This window comes from Nerophis lumbriciformis, linkage group LG03, assembly GCF_033978685.3.
Source record: "Nerophis lumbriciformis linkage group LG03, RoL_Nlum_v2.1, whole genome shotgun sequence".
Lineage (NCBI taxonomy): Eukaryota > Metazoa > Chordata > Actinopteri > Syngnathiformes > Syngnathidae > Nerophis > Nerophis lumbriciformis.
In genome coordinates this window covers 32,756,048-32,762,047 of record NC_084550.2, presented here as the reverse complement: position 1 = coordinate 32,762,047, position 6,000 = coordinate 32,756,048, and the positions used below count along the sequence as shown (strand labels likewise).

At 41.9% G+C, this 6,000-nt stretch overlaps 1 protein-coding gene across 2 annotated transcripts in view; it reads left to right on the top strand.

The window, feature by feature from the left end:
- Positions 1-2,860: 2,860 nt before the first annotated feature.
- The window catches only part of LOC133583227 (metabotropic glutamate receptor 4-like), a 476,432-nt gene continuing 473,292 nt past the window's right edge, over positions 2,861-6,000 (top strand). For both annotated transcript variants that reach the window (XM_061937371.1, XM_061937363.1), the window contains exon 1: positions 2,861-3,094. The gene's annotated coding sequence lies outside the window, so the exon portion shown is untranslated. The remainder of the gene's footprint in view (positions 3,095-6,000) is intronic.

Sequence of the window (6,000 nt, the reverse complement as noted above, 5' to 3'; positions counted from 1 at the left end):
GTCCTGCAGAGTGTTTAATTGTGTGATATCATGTGCGATACAAGCAGTCCTGCAGAGTGTTTATTGTGTGTGATATCATGTGCGATACAAGCAGTCCTGCAGAGTGTTTATTGTGTGTGATATCATGTGCGATACAAGCAGTCCTGCAGAGTGTTTAATTGGGTGTGATATCATGTGTGATGCAAGCAGTCCTGCAGAGTGTTTAATTGCGTGTGATATCATGTGCAATACAATCAGTCCTGCAGAGTGTTTAATTGCGTGTGATATCATGTGCGATACAAACAGTCCTGCAGAGTGTTTAGTTGCGTGTGATGTCATGTGCAATACAAGCAGTCCTGCAAAGTGTTTACTTGTGTGTGATATCACGTAAGATACAAGCAGTCCTGCAGAGTGTTTAATTGCTTGTGATATCATGTGTGATCCAAGCAGTCCTGCAGCGTGTTTACTTGCGTGTGATATTCTGTGTGACCCAAGCAGTCCTGCAAAGTGTTTTACTTGCCTGTGATATCATGTGCGATACAAGCAGTCCTGCAGCATGTTTACTTGTGTGTGTGTGTGTGTGTGTGATATCATATACGATACAATCAGTCCTGCAGAGTGTTTACTTGTGTGTGTGATATCATGTAAGATACAAGCAGTCCTGCAGAGTGTTTACTTGCGTGTGATATCATGTGCGACGCAAGTAATCCTACAACATTGTTTACTTGTGTGTGATATCATGTGTGATACAAGCAGTCTTGGAGGTGGTGTTTACTTGTGTGTGTGTGATATCATGTAAGATACAAGCAGTCGAGCAGCGTGTTTACTTGCGTGTGATATCATGTGCGACGCAAGTAATCCCACAGCATTGTTTACTTGTGTGTGATATCATGTGTGATACAAGCAGTCTTGGGGGGTGATTACCTGTGTGTGTGATATCATACGCAATGCAAGTAGTCTTGCAGCGTGTTTACTTGTGTGATATCACGTGCGATACAAGCAGTCCTTAGTGTTTCAGTAGTGTGTGGTTGTCATATACAGGTAAAAGCCAGTAAATTAGAATATTTTGAAAAACTTGATTTATTTCAGTAATTGCATTCAAAAGGTGTAACTTGTACATTATATTTATTCATTGCACACAGACTGATGCATTCAAATGTTTATTTCATTTAATTTTGATGATTTGAAGTGGCAACAAATGAAAATCCAAAATTCCGTGTGTCACAAAATTAGAATATTGTGTAAGGCTAATACAAAAAAGGGATTTTTAGAAATGTTGGCCAACTGAAAAGTATGAAAATGAAAAATATGAGCATGTACAATACTCAATACTTGGTTGGAGCTCCTTTTGCCTCAATTACTGCGTTAATGCGGCGTGGCATGGAGTCGATGAGTTTCTGGCACTGCTCAGGTGTTATGAGAGCTCAGGTTGCTCTGATAGTGGCCTTCAACTCTTCTGCGTTTTTGGGTCTGGCATTCTGCATCTTCCTTTTCACAATACCCCACAGATTTTCTATGGGGCTAAGGTCAGGGGAGTTGGCGGGCCAATTTAGAACAGAAATACCATGGTCCGTAAACCAGGCACGGGTAGATTTTGCGCTGTGTGCAGGCGCCAAGTCCTGTTGGAACTTGAAATCTCCATCTCCATAGAGCAGGTCAGCAGCAGGAAGCATGAAGTGCTCTAAAACTTGCTGGTAGACGGCTGCGTTGACCCTGGATCTCAGGAAACAGAGTGGACCGACACCAGCAGATGACATGGCACCCCAAACCATCACCCAACCATGCAAATTTTGCATTTCCTTTGGAAATCGAGGTCCCAGAGTCTGGAGGAAGACAGGAGAGGCACAGGATCCACGTTGCCTGAAGTCTAGTGTAAAGTTTCCACCATCAGTGATGGTTTGGGGTGCCATGTCATCTGCTGGTGTCGGTCCACTCTGTTTCCTGAGATCCAGGGTCAACGCAGCCGTCTACCAGCAAGTTTTAGAGCACTTCATGCTTCCTGCTGCTGACCTGCTCTATGGAGATGGATATTTCAAGTTCCAACAGGACTTGGCGCCTGCACACAGCGCAAAATCTACCCGTGCCTGGTTTACGGACCATGGTATTTCTGTTCTAAATTGGCCCGCCAACTCCCCTGACCTTAGCCCCATAGAAAATCTGTGGGGCATTGTGAAAAGGAAGATGCAGAATGCCAGACCCAAAAACGCAGAAGAGTTGAAGGCCACTATCAGAGCAACCTGGGCTCTCATAACACCTGAGCAGTGCCAGAAACTCATCGACTCCATGCCACGCCGCATTAACGTAGTAATTGAGGCAAAAGGAGCTCCAACCAAGTATTGAGTATTGTACATGCTCATATTTTTCATTTTCATACTTTTCAGTTGGCCAACATTTCTAAAAATCCCTTTTTTGTATTAGCCTTAAGTAATATTCTAATTTTGTGACACACGGAATTTTGGATTTTCATTTGTTGCCACTTCAAATCATCAAAATTAAATGAAATAAACATTTGAATGCATCACTCTGTGTGCAATGAATAAATATAATGTACAAGTTACACCTTTTGAATGCAATTACTGAAATAAATCAAGTTTTTCAAAATATTCTAATTTACTGGCTTTTACCTGTATAAGATAGTGGGAATACATTGAGAACAGGAAGTGAACAAAAGTGTATGTGACGGAATAAGTTCTGTTTCTTCCTACATGTTAAAAACAACAATAAACATATTCTCTCAACCTTTTTGCTTCATTCGGGCTTGAAAGTGTGGCGTGGAAACGCAATGCATTGTGGGTGTTGATACAACACGCTGCAGTGTGGCTCCTGGCTGAGAGTAGGGGCCACACTGAGTGTGTGAATATGATTGGCCACCGTGGCTCCGCACTGATTGGTTGTGGGTGGCAGGTGGGCGTGGTCTTGTCCTTACAGTGGGCGTGGTCTTGTCCTCACAGTGGGCGTGGTCTTGTCCTCACAGTGAGTGGAGTCAGCTGTGAGAAAGTATGACATCACAGGCAGGCTGAGCAGGGAAGGAACTTTTTGTTCGAAGGAGACTTTTTTTTTGACGCTGGTATCAGACTTTTTGTTTCTTCTGTCACCTTCATGTTGTCATCACACAGTAAGTGACTCTTTATATCTCATATAGACAATGAATATTAATATTAATAAACACTTGTTGTTTGATTTGGTCGGCTAAAAAGTGGCTTCCAAAATGTAATCCATGTTGATACTGTCTTTTTAAACTCATTTGGGATTTGTTGATATCACATATCGATCCAATATCAGCATTTAGGCTTGCATCTAAACTTTCCAACATTAGTTCTACTACAAGCAGTCCTTGCAGAGTGTTTACTTGTGTGTGATGTCATGTGCGATGCGAGCAGTCCTTACAGAGTGTTTACTTGTGTGTGATATAATGTGCGATACGAACAGTCCTTACAGAGTGTTTACTTGTGTGTGATATCATGTGCGATACAAGCAGTCCTTACAGAGTGTTTACTTGTGTGTGATATCATGTTCGATACAAGCAGTCCTTACAGAGTGCTTACTTGTGTGTGATATCATGTGCGATACGAGCAGTCCTTACGGAGTGTTTACTTGTGTGTGATATCATGTGCGGTACAAGCAGTCCTTACAGAGTGTTTACTTGTGTGTGATATCATGTGCGGTACAAGCAGTCCTTACAGAGTGTTTACTTGTGTGTGATATCATGTGCGGTACAAGCAGTCCTTACAGAGTGTTTACTTGTGTGTGATATCATACGTGCGATACAAGCAGTCCTGCAGCCAGTTTACTTGTGTATGATATAATTTGCGATACAATCAGTCCTGCAGCGTGTTTACTTGTGTGTGATATCATGTGCGATACAAGCAGTCCTACAGCATGATTACTTGTGTGTGATATCATATGCGATACAAGCAGTCCTGCAGCGCGTTTACTTGTGTGTGATGTCATGTGCAATGCAAGCAGTCCTACAGAGTGTTTACTTGTGTGTGATGTCATGTGCGATACAAGCAGTCCTGCAGCATGTTTACTTGTGTGTGTTATCATATGCGATACAAGCAGTCCTGCAGCGTGTTTACTTGTGTGATACAAGCAGTCCTGGAGCCTGTTTACTTGTGTAAGCATTTAAAAAATTTTTTTTTTGCTGACTCAGGCAAAACTTTTTGTTGCTTTGGTTGTTTTGCAGCTTCGGCCATGACAGCGGTAATTGCACGCAGGCGTTGGCGTCTTTTTAACCAAAGGGAAGATTTGTGAAAAGTCCTTCCATCCGCCTTCTTCCGCTTATCCGAGATCTGGTCGCATGTATGTTGGTGCCATTTTTCTCCTGTCGGTGACACTTTGAGAGTAGAAGTGTTGATGTTTTTCTCCTTTTACTTGTGCCAGTAGATGCGAAGAGGTTCTCTCTAGCGACACGATTCTTTGTCTTTGTAATCTCATGTGTTGCCTTTTATTTGACAAAGTGAAGAGGAGCAAAGAATATTGAATGGCAAACAAACACCAAGGCCGAGGGCAAAACTCACTTCTCACCTGCCTCTTTGATTTCCTGCCATAGAGTTGGCTTTGGTGTGGACGCGGCTAATAAAACTAAGGACTTTTGACCTGCCGGCTTTCATGAACATTACACGGCTGGTTGGTCCGCACGCTTCCTTGCAGCGAGGACATCTGCTGCATGGATGCGTAGCGGCAGCGGAACTGCCCCGCCGCGGCTGCGGACTATTTCCGTTTCCTTTCAAATCTCTGTGTCGTGCCGCTCAGCGCTAAATACCGTAAATTCTGGACTGTAAGCCGCTATTTCCCTCCCCCCACGCTTTGAACCCTGCAGTATATAAAACGGTGCGGCTAATTTATAGATTTTTCTTCGCAGACGGTCAAAAAATGCTAATATTTTTCATAGAACACATGCAAAAACACTATGGTTTGTGTTATGGCGCCCTCTTTTGGACGAGTTGATTCACTGCAGGTGCTGCTGGGTAAATGTGAATTCCTTTTTTGAAGTAGAAGTGCCGTTTTGTTTTCGAGCCGTCCGTAGCGTTTCTACTCGTATGGATTCTTCATTCGTCACTCCAAGCAATGTTTGTAAGTTTTACAATATAACTAAAACGATTCCTACTTACTAAAACTTCCCGTTTTAATGCCTTCAACTGAAAAGTGTAACCGTCCATAGCGTTTCTACTCGTATGGATTCTTCATTCATCACTCCAAGCAACGTTTGTAAGTTTTACAATATAACTAAAACTATTCTTACTTACTAAACTGTCCCATGTGTGATGTCTGTAGGAGTGTTTTCATGCATGTTTGTACAGCATTAGCCAATATGCTAACACATTTACTGCGTTATTAGTTTTATTAACTTACAATGGCATTCTTTTGTATTGTTTCAGTATCACAAATTCCTCAGTAAATTCCCCAAAATGTCAGCGTGGAGTTATTGAGTCTGTTTAGCTGATTGGAGAGCTAGCTAGCGCGTCCATGGCGATGACTTCTGTTTTGTCTGGTTAAACGTTTTACTGCCTTGTTACAGACACCGTTTGGAAACAATTAAGGTATGTAAATAAACATTTACAAAATATTTCTGTGTAAATAACTCATTTCTCAACGTATATATCTGCGACAGTGCGACTAATATATGGAAAGTATATTTTTACTGGTGAAAAGCGACAAGCAGTATCGCACTAAAATGAATTTGATATCAAACAGGAAGAGGTAACAACACAGTGTGACACAGCGGACAACATATGCACACGTACACGATGGGAATAATGAACAATAAATCAATAATTGAAGTGACAAACTTGCCATCCAAACAATACCCCGTTTGTTGACAAGAACATATCATAGCGTGGAAGCGCATTCCATCTCTTTATCAAGCAGAGGTGTAACACAATCCGGTGAAAATAATATTGAACAACAAATCAATAATCGAATTTACAAACTTGCCATCCAAACAATACCCCGTTTGTTGACAAGGAGATATGACAGCCGTGGAAGCACATTCAATCTCTTTATCAAGCAGAGGTGTAA